Source organism: Anas acuta, chromosome W (genome assembly GCF_963932015.1).
Source record: "Anas acuta chromosome W, bAnaAcu1.1, whole genome shotgun sequence".
Lineage (NCBI taxonomy): Eukaryota > Metazoa > Chordata > Aves > Anseriformes > Anatidae > Anas > Anas acuta.
In genome coordinates this window covers 27,425,653-27,450,116 of record NC_089016.1, presented here as the reverse complement: position 1 = coordinate 27,450,116, position 24,464 = coordinate 27,425,653, and the positions used below count along the sequence as shown (strand labels likewise).

At 48.8% G+C, this 24,464-nt stretch overlaps 1 protein-coding gene across 1 annotated transcript in view; it reads right to left on the bottom strand.

Moving 5' to 3' along the window:
• The window catches only part of LOC137846711 (uncharacterized), a 420,446-nt gene that overhangs the window by 121,293 nt on the left and 274,689 nt on the right, over window positions 1-24,464 (bottom strand). The gene's annotated exons all lie outside the window — the stretch shown is intronic.

Here is a 24,464-nt window from a genome sequence, read left to right as displayed (position 1 = left end):
CAGGGAGCACACAGAATCACAGAATCACAGAATCATCTAGGTTGGAAGAGACCTCAAGATCATCGAGTCCAACCTCTGACCTAACACTAACAAGTCCTCCACTAAACCATATCCCTAAGCTCTACATCTAAACGTCTTTTAAAGACCTCCAGGGATGGTGACTCCACCACTTCCCTGGGAAGCCCATTCCAATGCCTAACAATCGTCTCGGTAAAGAAGTTCTTCCTAATATCCAACCTAAAACACCCCTGGCGCAACTTTAGCCCATTCCCCCTCGTCCTATCACCAGGCACGTGGGAGAATAGACCAACCCCCACCTCACTACAGCCTCCTTTAAGGTACCTGTAGAGAGCAATAAGGTCTCCCCTGAGCTTCCTCTTCTCCAGGCTGAACAAACCCAGCTCCCTCAGCCGCTCCTCGTAGGACTTGTTCTCCAGGCCCCTCACCAGCTTCGTCGCCCTTCTCTAGACTCGCTCAAGCACCTTGATGCCCTTCTTGTAGCGAGGGGCCCAAAACTGAACACAGTACTTGAGGTGCAGCCTCACCAGAGCCGAGTACAGGGGGACAATCACTTCCCTAGCCCTGCTGGCCACACTGCTTCTGATACAAGCCAGGATGCTGTTGGCCTTCTTGGCCACCTGAGCACACTGCTGGCTCATATTCAGCCGACTATTAACCAATACTCCCAGGTCCTTCTCTGCCAGGCAGCTTTCCAACCACTCATCTCCCAGTCTGTAGCTTCGTCCTCACCTAGATGGAAAAATCTTTCGGCCATCAAGCGCCAGCAGTCTCCGGCTCAAACAAGGGAGAATCCGGGATGCACACCGCGAGGTACCTTGTGGTTTTATTTACGTGACCACGGGGAAGATATGAGGAAGTGGGACGGTGAACCGACCTCGGCCCTAGCTGCTCGGGTACGTGAGCTACAGAAAGATACAGCAGCAACAAAGAGGGCCCCTAGGAGGATTGCTGCCCCAGTTTCTGTTGGGCAGTCCTCCAGAGGCAGTAGAAGGGATAGTATTACTCCTGACCCTGACGAAGAGACTTCTGCTTCACATTTGGAAGAATTAATTGATAGATACTCCGACCAGGACTAGTGGGGCCCTGCCTCTGGCCAGGTAGAGGAGAGGGACAACCGGATTTACTGGACTGTGTGGATTCGATGGCCTGGCACACCGGAACCGCAGAAATATAAAGCTTTAGTGGACACAGGTGCACAGTGTACCCTAATGCCATCAGGCCACCAAGGTGCAGAACCCATCTCTATCTCCGGAGTGACGGGGGGATCCCAAGAGCTCAAGAAACCTTGATACCTCAAGAAAGGGTACTTCAAGGATCCAAAAGGGTACCGGTGGGCTTTTCGCATAGCTTCCTTGAGCACAGAGAAGATTAAGCAGCTGTCTACCGTGCCTGGTCTCTCACAAGACCCTTCCGCTGTAGGATTGCTGAGGATTGAAGAACAGCAAGTGCCAATTGCGACTACAACTGTGCACCGGCGGCAATATCGCACCAACCGATACTCCCTGATTCCTGTCCATGAGTTAGTTCACCATCTGGAGAGCCAAGGAGTGATCAGCAAGACTCATTCACCTTTTAACAGTCCTATATGGCCAGTGCGAAAGTCCAATGGCGAGTGGAGGCTAACAGTGGACTATCGGGGCCTGAATGAAGTCACACCACCACTAAGTGCAGCAGTGCCAGACATGCTAGAACTCCAGTATGAACTAGAGTCGAAGGCAGCCAAATGGTACGCCACAATTGATATCGCTAATGCATTTTTCTCCATCCCTCTAGCAGCAGAGTGCAGGCCACAATTTGCTTTCACTTGGAGGGGAGTCCAATATACTGGGAATCGGCTGCCCCAGGGGTGGAAACACAGCCCTGCCATTTGCCATGGACTGATCCAGACGACACTGGAACAGGGGAACGCTCCTGAACACCTGCAGTACATCGATGATATCATCGTATGGGGTAACACAGCAGAAGAAGTTTTTGGGAAAGGGAAGAAAATAATTCAAATTCTCCTGAAAGCTGGCTTTGCCATTAAACAGAATACGGTCAAGGGACCTGCACAGGAAATCCAGTTCTTGGGGGTAAAATGGCAGGATGGACGTCGCCATATTCCGATGGATGTGATCAACAAAATAACAGTTATGTCTCTGCCAACTAGCAAAAAGAAAACACAAGCTTTCCTAGGCCTTGTGGGATTATGGAGAATGCATGTGCCAGGCTATAGTCAGCTTGTGAGTCCTCTATATCGAGTGAGTCTTTCGAGTGGGGCCCCGAACAACAACAGGCCTTTGAACAAATCAAACAAGAAATAGTAGCCCTTGGGCCTGTCCGTACTGGACCAGCTGTGCAAAACATACTGTACACTGCAGCTGGGGAGCATGGGCTCACCTGGAGACTCTGGCAGAAGACCCCAGGAGAAACTCGAGGCCGACCTCTGGGTTTCTGGAGCCGGGGCTATCGAGGATCAGAAGCCAGTTACACCCCAACTGAAAAGGAAATATTAACAGCATATGAGGGGATTTGAGCCGCTTCAGAAGTTGTTGGTACAGAAGCACAACTTCTCTTGGCCCCAAGGCTACCTGTGTTACATTGGAGGTTCAAAGGGAAAATCTCCACTACACACCATGCAACCGACGCTACGTGGAGTAAATGGGTAGCGTTAATTACACAGCGGGCTCGAATGGGGAAACCCAACCGCCCGGGAATCCTGGAACAGATTATGGACTGGCCAGAGGGCAGGGATTTCGGAGCACCAACAGAAGAGGTAACTCGTGCTAAAGAGGCACCACCATACAATGAGTTGCCAGAAGACAGAAAGCAGTATGTGTTGTTCACTGACGGATCCTGCTGTGTGGTAGGGAGCCATCGGAAGTGGAAAGCTGCTGTGTGGAGTCCCACACAACAAGTTGTGGAGGCCATGGAAGGGGAAGGCGAGTTGAGTCAGTATGCAGAAGTGAAAGCTATACAACTGGCCCTAGAAATTGCTGAAAGAGAAAAGTGGCCGGTACTGTATCTCTACACTGACTCATGGATGGTGGCAAATGCGCTGTGGGGGTGGCTGCGACAATGGAAACAGAACAACTGGCAGCGCAGAGGTAAACCTATCTGGGCTGCTACCCTGTGGCAAGATATTGTTGCCCAGGTAGAAAACCTGGATGTAAAGGTACGTCATGTAGATGCCCACATGCCTAAGAATCGTGCTACCGAAGAACATTGGAACAACGAAGAAGTAGATCGAGCTTCGAAAATTGAAGTAGCTCAGGTGGACCTGGACTGGGGATGTAAGGGTGAGCTATTTGTAGCTCGATGGGCCCATGAAACATCAGGACATTTGGGGAGGGATGCCACATACAGATGGGCTCGTGATCGAGGGGTGGACCTGACCATTGAGGCCATCACACAGGTTACCCATCAGTGTGAGACCTGTGCTGTAATCAAACGAGCCATGAGGGTAAAGTCTCCCTGGAATAGGGGGAGATGGCTTGGATTTCGATATGGTGAGGCCTGGCAAATTGACTACATCGGACCACTTCCACAAACCCGCCAAGGTAAACATTACATATTTACCATGGTAGAAGCAACTACTTGGTGGCTGGAAACATATCCAGTAAACCATGCCACGGCCCGAAACACTATCTTGGGCCTGGAAAGACAAGTGCTGTGGCGACATGGTACACCAGAAAGAATTGAGTCTGACAATGGGAGTCACTTCTGAAATAATTTGGTCACTTCCTGGGCCAAGAGACATGGTATTGAGTGGGTGTATCACATCCCTTATCACCCACAAGCCTCTGGGAAGGTTGAGAGGTACAATGGACTGTTAAAAACTATGCTGCGAGCATTGGGTGCTGGGACATGGAAACATTGGGATATAAATCTACCAGAGGCCACTTGGCTAGTTAACAACAGGGGGTCTGAAAGCCATCCTGGTCCTGCTAAAACAAAACCCCTACATACTGTGGGAGAAGCTAAAGTCCCTGTAGTGCATGTGGGGAAGTGGATGGGGAAGGCAGTGTGGGTTGCCCCTGCCGTGGGAAAAGGCAAACCCACTCGTGGGATTGTCTTTGCCCAAGGACCAGGGTATACTTGGTGGGTAATGCAGAAAGATGGGGATATCAAGTGTGTGTCTCAAGGAGATTTAACACTGGGAGAAAATTAATCTGTCATCCAAGTTATGTTTTGTAGGAGGACACTGCAGAACCAACGACAGGTCAACTTTGCAAGGAACCGGGCAAGTCCAACAGTGATGTGAGCTAAGCTGGTGCTGGTGTCAAGAAAACCAACTTCGCCTGCCCTGAGTGACCACTTTGACAGATGAAGCTGAAACCATCAACAGTTTTTATGAACATTTTGGGAAAAGACCTATAGAATAAAGAGAAGTACAGACATATAAATGCCTAAATGGACAGAAAACAATGGTGATGAGAACATCTATATATTAAACTGTACCTGATTGTGACACAAATGCTATGGAATAAAGGGGTGGAAGTTGTGTTGGGTCTGTCTGAGGTGGAGTCACCTTTTCCCTGCAGCAGCCCACACAGTGCTGTGCTCTGCACTCATAGCTGGAACAGCACTGATATCACTCCAGTATTGTGTCTATTGCTGTGTAGTGCTTGCACAGCATCAGGACTCCTTCCAAGCCCCCAAGAGCCAGCAGGCTGGGGGTGGGCAAGTGATGGGGAGGGGACATTGCCAGGGCAGCTGACCTAAACCGACCAAAGGGATATTCCATAACACCTGATGTCACACTCAGCAATAAAAGGAGGGGCTCTTGTGGGGGAGGGGGCTGTTCCTCCTGAACAACCACTACGCGTTTTGAGGCCCTGCTTCCCAGGACGTGGCCGAACATCGCTCGTTGATGGGAAGTAGAGAATATTTTTTTTTTCCCCTCTCTCTGTGCTTCCACGTGGACTGATTGTTTCTTTTGTTTCTTTTTTTCCTCCCCATTCCCTTTCCCTTTAATTAAACCATTCTCATCTCAAACCTCGAGTTCTCTGTGTTGTATTTTCTCCCCCTTCTTCTTTGAGGAGAGGGGGAGTGAGAGAGCGGTTGTGGTGGTGCTCGGCTGCCCACCTGAGTAAAACCACCACACCACCAAGCGCATCACTTTGCCATAGAAGGAGATCAGGTTCATCAAGAAGGACCTGCCTTTCATAAACCCATGCTGACTGGGCCTGATCGCCTGCTTGCCCTGCAAGTACCGCGTGATGACTCTCAAGACAATCTGGTCCATGAGCTTCCCTGGCACTGAGGTCAAACTGACAGGCCTGTAGTTCCCTGGGTCTGCCCTCTGGCCCTTCTTGTAGATGGGCATCACGTTTGCTAGCCGTCAGTCAACTGGGACCTCCCCCGATAGCCAGGACTGTTGATAAATGATGGAAAGCGGCTTGGCCAGCTCCTCCGCCAGTTCTCTCATTAACCTCGGGTGGATCCCATCTGGCCCCATCGATTTGTGCACATCCAAGTGATGTAGCAGGCCACCAACCATTTCTTCATGGATAGTGAGGGCCACATTCTGCTCCCCATCCCCTTCCACCAGCTCAGGGTACTGGGTATCCAGAGAACAACCAGTATTGCCACTAAAGACTGAGGCAAAGAAGGCATTAAGCACCTCTGCCTTTTCCTCATCTTTTGTAACTAAGTTCCCCCCCGCATCCAGTATAGGCTGGAGATTCTCCTTAGTCCTCCGTTTTGCGTTGATGTATTTGTAAAAAGATTTTTTGTTGTCTTTAATGGCAGTAGCCAGATTGAGCTCCAGATGAGCTTTGGCCTTTCTAATTTTGTCCCTGCACTGCCTCGCAACATCCTTATAGTCCTCCTGAGTGGCCCACCCTCTTTTCCAAAGATTGCAAACCCTCTTTTTTCTCCTAAGCTCAAGCTGCAACTCTCTGTTGAGCCAGGCCGGTCTTCTTCCATGCCGGCTCGTCTTTGGGCACGTGGGGATAGACCGCTCCTGTGCCATTAAGATTTCCTTCTTGAAGAGCGCCCAGCCTTCCTGGGCCCCTCTGCCCTTCAGAACCGCCTCCCAAGGGACTCTACCAACCAGTGTCCTCAGCAGCACAAAGTCAGCCCTCCGGAAGTCCAATACAACGGTCTTACTGGTCCCCTTCCTGCCCTCGGCAAGAATAGAGAACTGCACAATTTCGTGGTCACTCTGCCCAAGACAGCTTCCGACCATCACATCTCCCACCAGTCCTTCTCTGTTTGTGAAGAGCAGGTCTAGTGGGGCACCTCACTTGGTAGGCTCACTAACCAGCTGCGTCAGGAAGCTATCTTCCACTCTCTCCAGAAACCTCCTAGACTGTTTCCTCTGGGCTGTGTTGTGCTTCCAGGATATGTCAGGGAAGTTGAAGTCCCCCACGAGAACAAGCGCTGAAGATTTTGCAACTTCTGTCAGCTGCCTGTAGAACTCCTCATCCGTCTCCTCATCCTCGTTCAGTGGTCTATAACAGACCCCAACCAGGACGCTAGCCTTGTTGGCCTTCCCGCCAATCCTAACCGAAAGGGACTCAACATTGTCATTCCCAGCCTCAAGTTCCACAACATTGAAAGATTCTCTAATATAGAGAGCCACACCACCACCCCTTCCGTGCTGCCTGTCCCTTCTGAAGAGCCTATAGCCAGACATTGCAGCACTCCAGTCATGAGAGTGGTCCTACCACGTCTCCGTGATGGCAACCAAGTCATAGCCTGCCTGCTGCACAATGGCTTCCAGCTCCTCCCATTTGTTACCCATGCTGCGTGCATTAGTGTAGATGCACTTCAGCTGGGCCATTGCCTTCTCCCCCGGCCTTGCCATTGTTCCCCCTGGCATAGCTCCAACAAGCCTTGTTTGAGCCCTGTCCCCCATCTTACCAAGTTTAAAGCCCTCTCAATGAGCACACAACTACCAGCTGATTTATTAGAGTTGTATGATATTAATTATGGTTGTTTATATTGCTTTTTTTCCTAAGGTTGTACATTTATCACCCAAACTGGACATGCAGCACTGCTCTGAAGTGATACCTGCCCCAGCTCGCTACATTTTAATGCCAAATGAAGCAATCCTTAGATAACTGGTACTTCTGCAAAGAGCTCTCTGATTGGAAGAGACCATTGAAGGTACACTCAGAAATCATCCCTCAGCAGCAACCTAGCAGCACATGAGTGGCAGATTATAGTGCCACACAAAAGTCTGCATGTGTTCGTGGACACCCACGTCCCAGTAGGTGCTTAGAAAAGCTGCAAAGAGAAGAGGAACCAACAGTTAAGGGAAAGCCATTGAAAACATCTGCTAAAAAGCCTAGGTATTGCAGGTTTGTAACTAAACCCTGGAGACTCAGTCCACCTCTTGGGCATTTAACCTGCTGGCTCTGAAATTGAATGGTTGTCTCTTAGTCTTCGTCTGTACCATCTGTTAGCTGAAGGGAAAAAGTCTATACATAAACAGCAAATGGACACAAATTATAATCATTATCATGACACCTCACACAGCACAGACTGCACATCCTCACCTATAATGATCGTGCATGACCTGCTCATTTAGAAGGGAGTTGTGGTTACCATAGATCACAGGCTGAACTTGAATAATAGTGGCATTTTGCTTTGAAGCAGACAAACAATAAGTCCAGCTGTATGAACAGGCATGCCATACACAAGAAATGGAGTAATCCTTCATCTCTACCCAACATTGGTACATGCCCCAGCTTTCCACCAGTCTGGCAAAAATATAGACAAACTGGTGAGACTTCAAAGCAACAAAAAAAAAAACACAGAAAGAAGTAAAATGCAAAGCAAGTGTGATAGCTGTCTGTAGAAAACTAGGGGGTACATTAAAGCAGTTCTGAAATGCATAAAAGGCTGCTGCCAAAAACAAGTTAATAAGCCATTCTCCACATCCCAGGGCAACAGGAATAGGCTGCCTGACAGGCAGCAAGGGAAGTTTAGGTTAAACATCAGGTATGACAGATAAAACATGCATTATTCCACAAAAAAAAAAAAAAGCAAACAAAACAAAACAAAAAACACAACAGTCAGGAGATAAGACTGGTTTTCTTCATACTATTCATGGTTCTGTCTGTCTCAGAAGCTCTTTGCTTTACTTATTTAGAGGTACACATTCCTGTTGGTTTTCATAGGCCCTTAGTGTGAGAAATTGGAAAGTTTTTTTGTCTGGGTTTGCTGACAAAGAAATGCCCAACTCAGGATTTCGTCCAACTCTGTGTGCCACAGCATCAGGGGAAACTGAAGAAGGGAAGGGACTGGACTGCAAAGACACGGGATGCAGCAATGATGTCCCAGTCCCTGGGACTTTCTTGAGAGAGATAAGATGAAGAAACATGAGGAATGGCATAGTCTAAGTAAACTATGCCTGGGTTAGGGAGATGTAATTGCATGACTTCCGGAGGTCTTATTCTCATATGATTTCTGTTTGACTCAGAGGACCAGAAAGCCTCTAATGCAGGATTAAAAACCTAGTGCAATTTATTTAGGTAGAATACCTGAAGAAACAGAAATACGCTTCTGGAAAGACACAGTAAGCCTACAGGTGAACTGAGAGTGGAAAAGCATCCCATGCCAGCTGATCCAGTAGCTAATCCACCTGGCTATTAAAAACATGCTCAAGTTTGTTTTTTTCTGAATGGAATCTGTTCAATACCAGTATGTGTCCATACACTGTGAGCAGCAGTTTTGCTCAGGATGGAAAAAGACCCACAGTGAAGGAAATGCTAGAGATAAAGGGGATCCATGTGTGGGAGGAAATCCTGACACGCTCTTTAAAATAGAAAGTAAAGATGGTAGAGGGAAAGCCTGGGCTCACACAGTGCCTGTGACCTGATGCCAGTGACAAAGCAGGTCACAGGAGACTCCTGACAAACTCATCGACTTTAGACTTCATTGGACAGACCAAAATAGGGCTCAACCCTCAGGTGAGATAGACTAAAGAGATGGTGCATGATGCTCTGTGATGCTCCCCGTGGAGCTATCTGAGCACTTCGGGAATTGCTGGAAACTGTGGTGTGGTACTCTGGCACCTCACAGAAGTCTGTCAAAAAACAGCCAGCAAAGAGGTGCTTAAAGATGGCAAACAAGGTCATGTGTCCCCATGCATCCCAGACGCATTCCAGCCATGGGAACAAGAGCATATCAGGGTGGAAAGAGCACTGAAAATGGAGCTCCGTAATGATAATACACAGGGCCTTGGTTCAGACCTAATAATAAACAGCAGTGATGACGACTCAGAGACCTCATATGTTGGCTGGACATGGGAGAGGAGCAGGAAGGAGCAGAAGAACAGAAGAGCAGGATGCCCCTGATGAAGGACTGGTTGCCCAGAGCAGGTTATTCTGCCTCACAATACTCACAATATCTGGGGAAAAAAAAAAAAAAAAAAAAAAGAAGAAAAAAAAAGATGCTTTTCATCTCTGATGTCTTTCCACCTCTGGACAATTCTGAAGTCTGTATTTTCAATGCACTCCATTGAATGCAACCCTTAAGAAAGCACTCCAACCTGTGCACAAACTCAGTAAGAGCGTTTCAACACACAGCAAGGAAAAGAGAAGCCCAGCTAAATGTCCAGAAGGGGAAGAGAGCAAGTGAGAGCTGGGCACACTAGATAAGACGGCCAAAGCCAAACCACAAGCAGCTGCTGTGCTCTCATTAATTCTCAGTGCAATGGCTGGAGAAAACTCTGGGTCACCATGTTCTAACAGAACCTTTCCTCCATCACTAGGAACATCTTCCAGGATTAGTATTCCCACATCGGAAGAGGTGAAGCATGGAGTGACAAGCAGTAGTTGTGACCTTTTCAGCAATTTTTGCACACCTGCTGCTTTCACAGCAGTTTTCTGTATTGGCTTAAAATAAACCCAGCCCTTCAGAAAGTAATGTATTTAGAGACTGCAGAAGTATCTGGCCCTTCCCCTTCAAAGCCAAAACTAGCACAGATGTATCTAGAGATGCAAATATGGAGGCCAAGGAGCTATCGGGAGGGATTAATGACATAGTTCTGTTTCAGAAACTGAAACAGAAGTGTGGTCTCCCCCGCCCATGACACTGGTGCTGTTGCAGGAAGCACGGCCGAAAGCACGACAGACACCAGCAGAGTCAGATCATGCTCCATTTTATTGCCCGAATAGCCCAACTTTTATAGTGAATTTTACAGGGGTGGACAGTGTTTCACACAAGATTATTGGTCAAGAGCACTCAGACAAACAACTGCAAGAAAACAACCCCACCTGCAAGAAAACAACCCCCTTGTGATTAGCAGTCACATAGACCTTGTCCTTGAAGCCAGCTACTGGTAACAATATTTTTCTGAGTTCCTCAATTGGGCGATGTGGGAACACTGTCATGGGAACTTCTCATAGTTGCCCTGGTAGCTTGGTTTGCTCAGCTACAGCAAGCCATGGGATTTTTGCTGTTTCAAGAAATCCCTCAACAATTCCCCCTTCTTCTTTTGAGCAAACCAAGCCCGACACAGCAGTTTTACAAGTGACTCTTTAGCTATACTTACAACACACAATGATGATTACCACCACCATAACCCAAATCCTTAATCCCCTTGTGACTAAACCCAGCAACCATCTACACCTTGTTTCAAACAAGTCAGTGAACCATTGATTGAAAGGATTGATACCATACTGAATCTTTCTCATATGCTCTTTCAGGAAAGTAATGGATTTGTGAATTGACTCATTATGATCAGAAAGGTTTAAACAGTACATTCCCTTAAAGTCCTCACACCCATTCCTTTGAGCCAAAAGCAAGATGTCAATAGCAGCTTGATCCTGTAAAAGCAGATGTCGCAGACTATTTTGATCTGGTAACATCTCCTCAAGTATCTCTGTCGTGGCATAGGCTTGCCTCTCGGCCCAGCATTCCAATTTTTCTAAGTTGTTACGTGCGGCCGCAGATGCCACTCCAGACACTGAACTTGCTAATGCCGCTCTAGCTGCAACCCCACACAATTCGACATTATCATTGCAATCCAATGCAAGCAATGCCCATTTATGTCTGGTGATCTCACGCAACTGTAACAAGCTAGGAGCAAATACAATGAGTTTATCTAAGTAACATGGACATCTGATAGCATTTGCAGGGATACCATGCCAGGCCCCATCCCCACAAATCAGAAGCACATCAGGAGGCAAGGCCAAAGCTGTACAATTGTTCCAAACACTGTAGTTGTTACCCCTTGTCTCCATGCTATAAACTCCTAAACCCTGCTTAGCAGCGTCATTGTAATCACAGGTGTTATTTGTGTTTTTGTACTGGTATGGCCCTTTCCCGGTTCCTGTAGCAGGATTCACCTGATACCCACGGCTACGTTCACATTTGTAGCCACCTTTCAGGTTGATACAGATTTGACTACAGATACCAGGGTTTTGACATTCATCAATTCCACAGTTTCTCTTTTCTACAAAGTCAAACCCAGCTGGACAGTCACATTCATTTATGTTGCATTCCTTCAGGGGCTCATCACCCCAGTCCTTGCAGTCTCTCTGCTGGTTACACACTTTATTGGTATCTATGCATTCTCCACTTCTGCACTTGAATTTGCCAGGTCCAGAGCACTGAATAACATTGTTACAGTTTGCTTCATCAGTGCCATCCAGACAGTCTCTCACACCATTGCACTGCCTACTCCCATGGACACAGTTCCCATCTTCACATCTGAACTGGTCTGACCTGCAGGTCTGAGAAGGGCAGTTAATTTCATCACTTCCATCCTTGCAATCAGGATCTCTGTTACAGTCTTTTTCACCATCACATTTCCAGGACACCAGGATACACTGGGTTGACTGAGGACCACAGCTGATTTCATTTACCTGGCATGTTCTCATATAACACAGATCAGCAATCTCATCAGACCCATTTTCACAGTCCGGATCCCCATCACACTGCCATCTGTTTGGCACACACTGACCACTGTTGCACACAAAGTCAGATTCAGCACACGTCTTCTTCACACAAGCACTCTCATCACTGCCGTCTGAGCAGACTTCACATTTTGCTCTAGCACTGTCGGCAGCAGTGCACAGGCAGGTGAGGGCGAGCAGCAGGCAGAATGCCCCACAGCGCGGCAGTGCCTGCCGCCGCCCTGCACCTATGTCACTTATACTACTCCTATTACCCGTGCTAGTAGTGTCAGTGGCATCCTCCTGGTACCGTTTTTGTCTTTGCCGCCCCTTACTCTCCCCCTTTTCTTTTTGCCACTGACCATTCACCACAAATGGATAAGACACATGATTACTAGTTAGGAAAGAGAGTGTAACGTCTGCTATATGGCTGCAGGCAGTGCCAGCTGCAATCCTAGAAGCTGTTTGTGAACGAGCCTGCCGGTGGTCATTTGGCAGTGTAATCTGTGTCTCTGCACTCCTGCCCTGCAATAGAGCTAAATCGTCATTAATAGTCCGTAGAATGAGGCAACCCCACGGAATGTTATCCAGAAACCAAGTTATAACACCGATCTGGGGACGAATAGTCTTTTTTGCATTGCAAGATAAACCTATTATAAAAAGAATGCCAAAGAGAAGCAGCACAGCCGCTGCTGCTGCCTCCATGGTTACGTCAGACAGGCTGCAGGGTCCTGATGTCCGCCCCTCTGCTCTGTGCCGACTCGCCACACGGTGAGGGTCGGCTGCCGTTGTCCACTGATGCCTCTGGTCTCCCGTAGCAGCTCGATCTCGGATGTCCCGCATCACACCGTGATCACGTCAATTTCCCGCGGCCCTCCGCAATTCCACGTCTCGCCGCAACTCTTTTTCCCGCGGCCCTCCGCAATTCCACGTCCCGCCGCAACTCTTTTTCCCGCGGCCCTCCGCAATTCCACGTCTCGCCGCAACTCTATTTCCCGCGGCCCTCCGCAATTCCACGTCCCGCCGCAACTCCGTTTCCCGCGGCCCTCCGCAATTCCACGTCCCGCCGCAACTCTTTTTCCCGCGGCCCTCCGCAATTCCACGTCCCGCCGCAACTCTATTCCCCGCGGCCCTCCGCAATTCCACGTCCCGCCGCAACTCTATTCCCCGCGGCCCTCCGCAATTCCACGTCCCGCCGCAACTCTATTTCCCGCGGCCCTCCGCAATTCCACGTCCCGCCGCAACTCCGTTTCCCGCGGCCCTCCGCAATTCCACGTCCCGCCGCAACTCCGTTTCCCGCGGCCCTCCGCAAGTCCACGTCCCGCCGCGAAACCCCGTGTCCCACCGTTTTCCGCGTCTCTCAGCGGGAGTACCGCGTCTCACCGTGAGGCCTGTGTACCGTGTTTCCGGGCCGGTGTCCGGTCTGCTCAAGCGCCGGTCGGATGGGCGCTCCGAAGTCCCGACGGCGCGGCGAGATCGCGGCGCCGCTGGTCCCGGCGCCGCCGGTCCCGGAACCGCTGGTCTCCTGGTCTACCTGCGTTCGGATGTGCCGGCGCCGCTGGTGTCCCGCTGCGCTGGTGTCCCGCTGCGCTGCGATGTTTGCCCCGGCGCCGCTGCGATGTCCGTGCTCGGCTGCGATGTCTGCTCCGGTGCTGCGATGTCCTGCTCCGGTGCGATGTCTGTTCAGGTCCTGTTCAGGTCTCCCACTGCGATGTCCTGTTCAGGCCCTGTTCAGGTCTCAGCCTGTTCGGGCGCCATATGTTGCAGGAAGCACGGCCGAAAGCACGACAGACACCAGCAGAGTCAGATCATGCTCCATTTTATTGCCCGAATAGCCCAACTTTTATAGTGAATTTTACAGGGGTGGACAGTGTTTCACACAAGATTATTGGTCAAGAGCACTCAGACAAACAACTGCAAGAAAACAACCCCACCTGCAAGAAAACAACCCCCTTGTGATTAGCAGTCACATAGACCTTGTCCTTGAAGCCAGCTACTGGTAACAATATTTTTCTGAGTTCCTCAATTGGGCGATGTGGGAACACTGTCATGGGAACTTCTCATAGTTGCCCTGGTAGCTTGGTTTGCTCAGCTACAGCAAGCCATGGGATTTTTGCTGTTTCAAGAAATCCCTCAACACTGGTGCCTTCAAATCAGAGCAGATAGGTGAGCCCAAGCACTGCCCCAGGCTTGCAGCCAGGTGTGGAGGAATGGTTAAGTGAGGTAGGACATGTGGATGTTGAGCAGTTGGGAGACAGTTGGGAGTCCCTAAGGCAGGACAGGTAGCCAAAAGAAGGAGGACCAGACTGAAAAGCCCGGGAAGTGTTAACCAATCCTGAGCTTAGTTTCTGCAATATGTATGAGTTGATTATGTTCAAACTAGATAAAAGGCGACTGAGCTATCCATTAAAGTTGAAGTTCACTGTTCACTCATATTGAGCGTCTGTGTCTTCCTTCCGTCGGCAACAGATTGGCGCCCGAACAGGGACCAGTCTGAACGGGATTTGGACACTGCTGGCAGTGATCCAGGGCCATGGTTGGACGGAATAAGGGAAACCGGTCCTGCAACGCAACCCAGGAGGTGGAAGGGACTGTCGTGGTTCTGCTCGAGTGGGCAGCCGAGCTCCACCACAGCCGCTCTCTCACTCCCCTCCTCAAAGAGGAATGGGGAGAAAATATGTGAAAGGGGCTCAAGGATTGAGATAAGGACGAGAAAATCACGCAATAATTAGTGTAACGGGCAAACCAGACTCAGCATAAGAAGACAGATAGTAAGATTTATTGCTCATTACTAACAAGCTAGAGAAGTGAGAAACAAAGGAAAGAAACCAAAAGCACCTTCCCCCCCATCCACCCTCTTCCACCTCCTCCCCCCGAGCGGCGCAGGGGAACGGGGGAATGGGGGTTATGGTCAGTCTACAGCACTTCTTCTCTGCCGCTCCTTCTCGGTCACTCTCGTCCCCTGTGCTGTGGGGTCCCACCCACGGGATACAGTCCTTGACGAACTGATCCGGCGTGGGCTTCCCACAGGCAGCAGCTCTTCCAGAACTGCTCCAGATATGGGTCCGTACCACGGGGTCCATCCCTCAGGAGAAAACTGCTCCAACCTGGCTCCCCTACGGGCAGCAGCTCCTGCCAGATCACCTGCTCCTGCATGGTCTCCTCTCCACGGGCTACAGGTCCGGCCCGGAATCTGCTCCGGCAGGGGTCTTCCACAGGCGGCAGCCTCCATCGGTGCAGGGCCACCTGCTCCACCGTGGTCTCCTCCACGGGCTGCAGCGTGGAACTCTGCTCCACCGTGGTACTCCATGGGCTGCAGGGGGACATCCTGCTTCACCATGGTCCTCACCACAGGCCGCAGGGGACTTCTGCTCTGGCGCCTGGAGCACCTCTCCCCCTCCTTCTACACTGACCTTGGCACCTGCAAGGCTGTTTCTCACTCCCTTGACTCTCCCGGCTGCTGTGTGGCGCAGCAGTTTTTTCCCTGTCTTAAATATGCTCTCACAGAGGCGCAAAACATCGCTTATTGGCTCAGATCTGGAAAACAATGGGGCCCTTCTGATATAGTATAAACTCACTTTAGGATAAAATAAAAGCGTGTGGTTTTGATATTGTATAAACCTACTTTAGGATAGAATAGAACTTGTGATTAAAAGTTAGCAAGGACAAAGTAAACAACATCTTGTTATCCGTAGACCTTCTGTTACGTTTAAGCATTTTGTTATTTGAAAACATCCCATTATCCGTTAACACTCAGTCAGGCTGAGACTTGAGATAACTTGAGTCAATGGTCTGTTATGTCTTGTTAGCTGAAACATCCTGTTATCTGCCGACCCTCAGTTAAACTGAAGGACAACTCAGCATTTTTACATCCTGGAAAACAACTGATTAAGGAAGTACATTATGAGGAAGACCTACGGCCTTCCTCCCAAAGACCACTGCCCACATCCTGGAGACCCCGGCCCACAATTCTTGGAAGGCTTTGCGCAAGCGCGAGGACTGATAAGCTAATTAGCATACGAAGCGAGGATAGGCGGGGTTAGGTAATGAATATGTATAGGTGCTAATTGAATATTCATGGTTTCACTGTATAAATATGAGATAGTTTGTCACTTCAAACATGCACGATAGGCGGAAGGATCCCCCGTGCATCCAGCGCTGCAATAAAGAATATACCACTTAAGGAAATTTCGGATTTGATCTTTAAATCACTTCCCAAACATGGGGCGGCTTCTAGATCTTTCTCACAGAAACCACCCCTATGGCCCCCTGCTACCAAAGCCTTGCCACGTAAACCCACTACAGGGACAAGAATCCCCGCACCCGCGCCGGGAAGGTGAAAAGGACGTGGAGTCCCCCGCACCCGGGAGAGGATCCCGCCGGTCGCGCGTCGCCGAGATCTGCAGCTCGGAAGGTGAAAGGGAGTCCCTGCACCCGGGATGAGCCTATATAGGGTCCCGCCGGAAAAGCGCCGCCGAGGTCTTTGTAAAGGCTGCAACCGATGTATATAAAGGTATGAAAAGACATGCGGCGTATTATTTGCTCAAATCCTTTTTAGAAAAGCGGAGCATTGTAGATATAGATTGTATTTGCCACAAATGCTTTTTAGAAAAGCGGAGCATTTTAGATATAGATTGTATTTGCCAGAAATGCTTTTTAGAAAAGCGGAGCATTGTAGATATAGATTGTATTTGCCACAAATGCTTTTTAGAAAAGCGGAGCATTTTAGATATAGATTGTAAACCGTCCTCGGGGCAGGGTCGGTGTGGTGTCAGGACTGCCGGTCCAGTGCGCGTGGCGCGGCGACCTGTCGGCATGGTGCGTCGGGGGACGGCCGGAGCAGCGGGAAGGACCGCCCCGCGACGACACAAAAAGCGGCATTTACGACAGCGGCCGGAACGGCACCGTTTACCTCCGACCGGCCACCGGAGGGAGTCTCGGCTTGGACTTGGCAACAGCAGTAGATGTAACGCTATTGGACTCACTCATGTCACAGCATTTGGCAGATTGAGATATCTGCATGTAACGATAGACACTTATAGTCACATGATTTGGGCTATACCACAGCCTGGGGAAAAAGTTCGGGATGTACGACGTCATCTTGCCAGTTGTTTTGCAGTAATGGGAGTACCACAAACCATAAAGACAGATAATGGTCCAGCCTATGTTAGTGGGCCACTTAAGCGATTTATGGAACTGTGGGACATTAAGCATATAACTGGTATTCCACATTCACCAACTGGTCAAGCTATAGTAGAAAGAGCTAATGGAACAGTTAAGCAGTACTTGGAAAAGTTTAAAGACATTACAGATATTAGAGAGAGGGTGGATAAAACCTTATTTGTTCTCAATCATTTGTGTGTATTTGGAGATGATGAGGAACCACCCGTGACACGTCATTACATTGTCTGAAAATGATAATAAATGTATTATGAGAGTACTGTACCGAGATATGAAAACGGGACAATGGCTGGGGCCTGCTGACGTGATTTATATGGGGCGAGGTTATGTGTGTATCTCTTCCCCTACAGGGCCAACCTGGGTTCCTAGTCGATGTGTTAAACCAGCCATTGAAGAAAAGTCATCAAGTACGAATAACAGCAACCATGGCTGATCTAATGGCACAAGGGATTTTGGTTGCATTATCTTTGACAATGATGGTTGGACGTAATAGTGCCATCCTAAGCAAAATCGATCCTCAAACCAATATGTGGGTCACTTGGGCAAATCAAACTGGACAAAGTTCATTTCGCCTATTCCTCGCTTCTGCGTCTGATCCTTTCGTTGATGAGTTGATTATGTTTGAAATGGTTAAGGGATCATACGCAAAAAAAAATTGTAGTACAAGATAGTTGGTTTGAAGGTTGGTTTACATGGGTGGATGGTTTTTTCTTCGTCAAAGAGGAACTTCGTTTTCTACTTATAGTTATATTGATTATAGTTGCTGCAAAATAAAAACGGGGGAATTGTGGAGGAATGGTTAAGTGAGGTAGGACATGTGGATGTTGAGCAGTTGGGAGACAATGGGCTGGTGAAGCACCATACTCAACTCACATGAGCCTTGGCACGTATGCAGCTGGCTGAGAGCCAATCAGGCTCAAGGACACGATGCCCTTGGGCGATCAGGAAAGTCCCTAAGGCAGGACAGGTAGCCAAAAGAAGGAGGACCAGACTGAAAAGCCCGGGAAGTGTTAACCAATCCTGAGCTTAGTTTCTGCAATATGTATGAGTTGATTATGTTCAAACTAGATAAAAGGCGACTGAGCTATCCATTAAAGTTGAAGTTCACTGTTCACTCATATTGAGCGTCTGTGTCTTCCTTCCGTCGGCAACAGCCAGGAGACATCTCAGCTCTTTTCCTCTTCTTCCATGCAGAAGGCTCCACATATTAAACCACATCACAGCAGTGGATGCTGCAGTTTCACAGGTGTAACTTCTCCTACATCCCATATTAGACCAGCAGAGATGCATTTATATGAGCTCTAGGCTCCATACACAAGGAAGCAGTGGGATCTGCTGCTCTGGCCCACATAGCCTGAAAACAGGAGAGAGGCTGATGCTCCAGCAGCCTGAGAGTAGGAAAATTACATACCTAGCACAGGATTTGAGCATCAACAAGTAAAACCCAGCCTGAGGGTAACAAACTGCAGCTCTCATCTCCCCAGTGGGATGGGGCAGCCTGCATAGGCCCCAGGAGTATGGCTCCCCAGCATCCCTGCAGTCTCTGCAGGGTGGTCTGGTTTTCAGTTACAGGCACCAACCAGCCCATTAAAAGGGCAGAATTTTGCAATTATATTTTGTGGTTATATGGATAACAAGGATGTCCAGAGATATAGATGTTAATTCAACATACAAAGGTAATGTGCCTTCCACAACTAAACCAATTTCCAGATCAGGATAAACATAACATAGGGCCAGAATGTCTACATATGCCATTGCTATGGCATGAGACATTGGAGGAGCAGCTAAATCTGGCCAGTGGCAGGGAGCTGGTAGCAGACTAGACAAAGCCTAGGTTAACCCCTCCTGGCATTTCCTCCTGGCATTGTGCCTACCATTAGACAGAAATAATGCACAGGACATGCAGGGAAAGCTCAGTAGCAAATAACCTAATTAGAAGTGCAAGTCTCACATCCTCCTGGGGAACAGCAGATCTGCTGAAGGTCAGCATCCTCTGTGGTCAGCAAGGCAGTGAGGACAGGGAAGCAGTAGGAGCCCTGCTGGCCCCCTTCTGCTGTACCAACCCAAGAGCCAGGGCTTTCTATGAAGAGCCCCAAAACACTATCCCTGAACCGATGCCAGCATTTGGGCAGGGCTTGGCGTTATTTTTAACACTTGTTCATGTACTTCTTTGGATAAATCCTGTGAAAAGCTTGTTACCAAAATGGTATGCTGTGGGTATTATTTATACGCCCACTGGCAGCAGAGCAGGGTGCACTAAGGAGGGAAATCTGTAAGACTCCCCCTTCCCTCCTCAACACTTTGGAGCTGGGGATGCAGGGGGCCCTAAAACAGGTTCAGTCCTCAATGAAAGCATCACCTGCAGAAGGCCTGATACCCTTGTCTGTCCTGTTTAGGAGACTATCCCCCATATAGGAGGGAAGACCAGGTACAAGAGGCAGGGGAAGATGAATGCTGTGTGCATGCAGGGGCAGGCACACCGCAGCTACTGTAGAAAAGAAAAAAACAAACAAAAAAGGATCAGCTGTGCCGAAACACCATCGAGGTTGGAATAAAATGCTGCTGCCCTCTCATTTTACCTATCCTGGGCTAAAACAGGCAAACCCAGCAGGGGTTTCTTGGTGAACCCCAGTGAAGGCATATATTGGTAGGCATTAAACGCCAGTGAGGCTGGCTGGAAAACACTGCACCAGACCAAAAATACTGACTGGCCTCCATCCCCAGGGACAACAGCAGCCTCAGGCTTTTACATAGCAAAACACGTTGCCTTGAGGGACTGAAGGAAAAAAGAAGATACCCTTTTGAGACTATTCAGAGAAAGAAGGCTCTTCCTTTGTGTCTTGGTTCCAGTTAGGAGAGAGTTAATTTTCTTCCTAGTAGCTGGTAGAATGCTATGTTCTGGATTAGGATGAGAAGAGTGCTGATAACACCCCGATGTTTTAATTGTTGCAGAGCAGTGCTTACACCGTACACTTGTTTTGTACACATTATTAGTAGTAGTACTATTATCATCATTATTGTTATTATTATTATTGTTATTATTATTATTGTTATTATTATTATTTTCCTGTCTTAATAAACTGTCTTTAGCTCAACTCACGGGCCTCACTTTTCCGTTTCTCTCTCCCATCCCAGAGAGGGAGGGGGGAGGGTGAGCAAATGGCTGTGTGGTGTTTAGCTGCCAGCCAGGTGAAACATACCGGACCTCCACATTCTTTTGCGTTACCCACCAATGCATCCAGGTCCCTGAGCAAAAGCAATCCCACGAATGGGTTTTCCTTTTCCTGAAGCAGGGGTAGCCCAGACTGTCTTCCCCAGCATGTTTCTTACATGCACTACAGGAACTTTATCCCCTTCTACAGTACATAACAGATTTGATTGTTCAGGTCTTGCTCCGTTGGCAGATCCTTTAGTATTGACTTACCAGGTGGCCTTTGCCAAATGCGTATCCCAATTTTTGAATGTACCAGCACTCATTGCATTCAGTGTAGTCTTTAACATTCCATTGTATCACTTAATTTTCCCAGAGGCTGGTGCATGATAGGGGATGTGATACACCCACTCAATGCCATGTTCTTTGGCCCAATGTCTATAAGGTTGTTTTGGAAATGAGTCCCATTATCTGACTCAATTCTTTCTGGGGTTCCATGTCGCCATAGGACTTACTTTTCAAGGCCCAGGATAGTGTTCCAGGCGGTGGCATGAGGCACAGGATATGTTGTTTCCAGCCATCCGGTGGTTGCTTCCACCATTGTAAGTACATGGCACTTGCCGTTTTGAGGGTTTGAGGGAGTGTGATGTAATCAATCTGCCAGGACTCTCCATATTTATATTTCAGCCATCGTCCTCCATACCAAAGAGGCTTTGACCTTTTGGCTTGCTTGATTGCAGCATGTTTCACAGTCATGAATAACCTGTGCTATAGCGTCCATGGTCAGGTCCACCCCTCGATCATGAGCCCATCTGTATGTTGCATCTCTACCTTGATGGCCTGAGGTGTCATGGGCCCATCGGGCTATAAATAATTCACCTTTATGTTGCCAGTCCAGGTCCACCTGAGCCACTTCAATCTTAGCAGCCTGATCCACCTGCTGGTTGTTTTGATGTCCTTCAGTAGCCCGATTCTTGGGCACATGAGCATCTACGTGGCGTACCTTTACAGCCAGGTTCTCTACTCGGGCAGCAATATTTTGCCACAATGCAGCAGCCCAGATGGGTTTGCCCCTGCGCTGCCAGTTGCTTTGCTTCCATTGCTGTAACCACCCCCACAGGGCATTTGCTAACATCCATGAATCAGTACAGAGATAGAGAACTGGCCACTTTTCTCGTTGTTGTGGTTTAACCCGGCCAGCAACTAAACACCACGCAGCCGTTCGCTCACCCTCCCCCTCCCTCTCTGGGACGGGGGAGAGAAATGGAAAGTGAAGCCCGTGAGTTGAGATAAAGACAGTTTAATAAGACAGGAAAATAATAATAACAATAATAATAAAATAATAATAATAATAATACAATGGTGATAATAGTACTACTAATAATAGTATGTACAAACAAGTGATGCACAATGCAATTGCTCACCACCCGCTGACCGATGCCCAGCCTAACCCCGAGCAGTCCGGCCCCCTCCCCCCGGCTAGCCTCCCCTATATATTGTTTAGCATGACGTCAGATGCATTCTAAACGACCTGAATCTCTATACCATTTTTTCACCTTCTCTACAGGGGCAGCTTGCACTGCTACTGCTCGTTTCTCTGACCTTGTTACAGGGTCTGCCACAGAGGTTGGAATACCCTCTGCAGGGTCAACTTGCACTGCTACAGCTAGTTTCTCTGACCCCGTTACAGGGGTTGGAATACCCTCTGCAGGGTCAACTTGCACTGCTACAGCTCTTTTCTCTGACCCCGTTACAGGGTCTGCCACAGGGATTGAAATACCCTCTGCAGGGTCAACTTGCACTGCTGCAGCTCGTTTCTCTGACACAGCCACAGGAGCTGGAGCAGCTGCAGGAACCGGAGCTGGAGTGGCTGCAGGAACTGGAGTTGGAGCAGCTGCAGGAGCTGGGACTGGAGCGGCTGCAGGAGCTGGAACAGGAGTGGCTGCAGGAACTGGAGCTGGAGCAGTTGCAGGAGCTGGAACTGGAGCAACTGCAGGAGCTGGAACTGGAGCGACTGCAGGAGCTGGGACTGAAGTGGCTACAGGAGCTGGAACTGGAGCAGCTGCAGGAGCTGGGACTGGAGCGGCTGCAGGAGCTGGAACAGGAGTGGCTGCAGGAGCTGGGACTGGAGCAGCTGCAGGAGCTGGGACTGGAGCGGCTGCAGGAGCTGGAGCGGTTGCAGGAGCTGGAACTGGAGCAGCTGCAGGAGCTGGGACTGGAGTGGCTGCAGGAGCTGGGACTGGAGCGGCTGCAGAATCCACTGTAGGGGTCACACTGGCCGTTGGATCTGTCACAGGGCTTGGAGTGGCCGCAGGGTCTGTCACTAAGTTGATAGCAGTATCAATGGCAGCTCGATAGGCATGAGCCAGGCCCCAGCATGTTACAATGATTTGTGTTACTTTGGAACTGCCAGAATCATGACACCTTGTTTTCAAGCATTCTGCCAGTTTTTGAGGATTTTGCAGTTGTTCGGGGGTAAATTTCCAAAACACAGGGGGTGCCAACTGCTCTAGATGCCTGCCCATATCCTCCCATACTCCCTGCCACCCACAACTATACTGCCTCCGGGCAGATCTCCGGATGAGCTTCCTAAGTAGTTGTTTAACTTTAAGCAGAATCTGAAGTGCATTCAGGAGGCAGAACAACAAGACTATGGTGGTCTGAGTATCCCAAGAATATTCAATATCTTGGAGAGCTATTGTAACAAGCTCGGAGGATAAGAGGGTGGTGAAGGAGGAAGGGAGAGTGATCCAGGAGGATACAAGGGTGGTGAAGGAGAAAGGGAGAGTAATCAAGTAAGAAAAAATATCTTCCCTTTTCCCCTCCACAGATTGACTCCCTAATGGAAAAAAACAATAGGTATAATTGCTAATAGTTTCCAAGATACAGTTTTCAAAATACAGAGTCGACGATGTTACTGAGTACAAATACTAAGTTAGAGTCATGACCAGATATCTCATCATCTCATAAGCCATTGCTACAACACTCAGTACCATAATGATCTGAAACCAGGGCCCGGAGAGGATAAACAACATGACAGAGAGCACATACGGAAAATAATGTACTATAATACTCAATTTGGAAAACCGGTGCAGCAGAGTTGAGATTAAAGCAATCAGCATTATGACAAGTGACTATTAAGCAGGTCTAATTCTTACACCAATTTTAGTTTAACACACTCCGGTCAGATCTGCCGTTATCTCAACCTTTCGAGCCCCACGTTGGGCGCCAAAAAGACTGTCGTGGTTTAGCCCGGCCGGCAGCTAAACACCACACAGCCGTTCGCTCACCCTCCCCCCTCCCTCTCTGGGACGGGGGAGAGAAATGGAAAGTGAAGCCCGTGAGTTGAGATAAAGACAGTTTAATAAGACAGGAAAATAATAATAATAAAATAATAATAACAATAATAATAATAATACAATGGTGATAATAGGAAAGTAATAATAATATGTACAAACAAGTGATGCACAATGCAATTGCTCACCACCCGCTGACCGATGCCCAGCCTCACCCCGAGCAGTCCGGCCCCCTCCCCCCGGCTAGCCACCCCTATATATTGTTTAGCATGACGTCAGATGGTATGGAATACCCCTTTGGCTAGTTTGGGTCAGTTGTTCTGGGTCTGTCCCCTCCCAGCTCTTACTGCACCCCCAGCCTGCCTGTTGGCAGGACAGAGCAAGAAGCTGAGATGTCCTTGGCTTAGTATAAGCACTGCTCTGCAACAATTAAAACATCGGGGTGTTATCAGCACTCTTCTCATCCTAAGCCAAAACACAGCATTCCACCAGCTACTAGGATGAAAATTAATTCTGTTCTAACTGAAACCAGGACAGGGACGCTGCACAAGTCTCTGACATACAGCCAAGTTGGACAAAGGAGAAGGACAAGAGGGAGGAAGACTATGAGCCTTCAGCACGAGAGACCCCCAGAGGGAACACCGGAGACTGATACGCATGCTCCAGTAGGAGGGTTTGGATTCCGGAAACTAATTATAATAACCCTGTTTTTTTTAGAAGTAGTAATGAACATATATTAGCCTAGGAGCATAAAAATCAGCTGCTTGACATAACTGGTGTGCGTCTTGGTGGAGCAGAGACTCCCAGCGCACCCAGCGCTGTTTGCTTACCTCTATTCCTTTAATAAATCGTAAACTTTGATTATAGTCCTATTTTGAAGACTGAGCCATTTATTACAAATGGGGGCTCGTCCGGGATGGCTTTGGTTCCTGAATTCTGATTCAGAAGAAGAGGCGCCCCACCATTTGGTGGCTCCTGTTC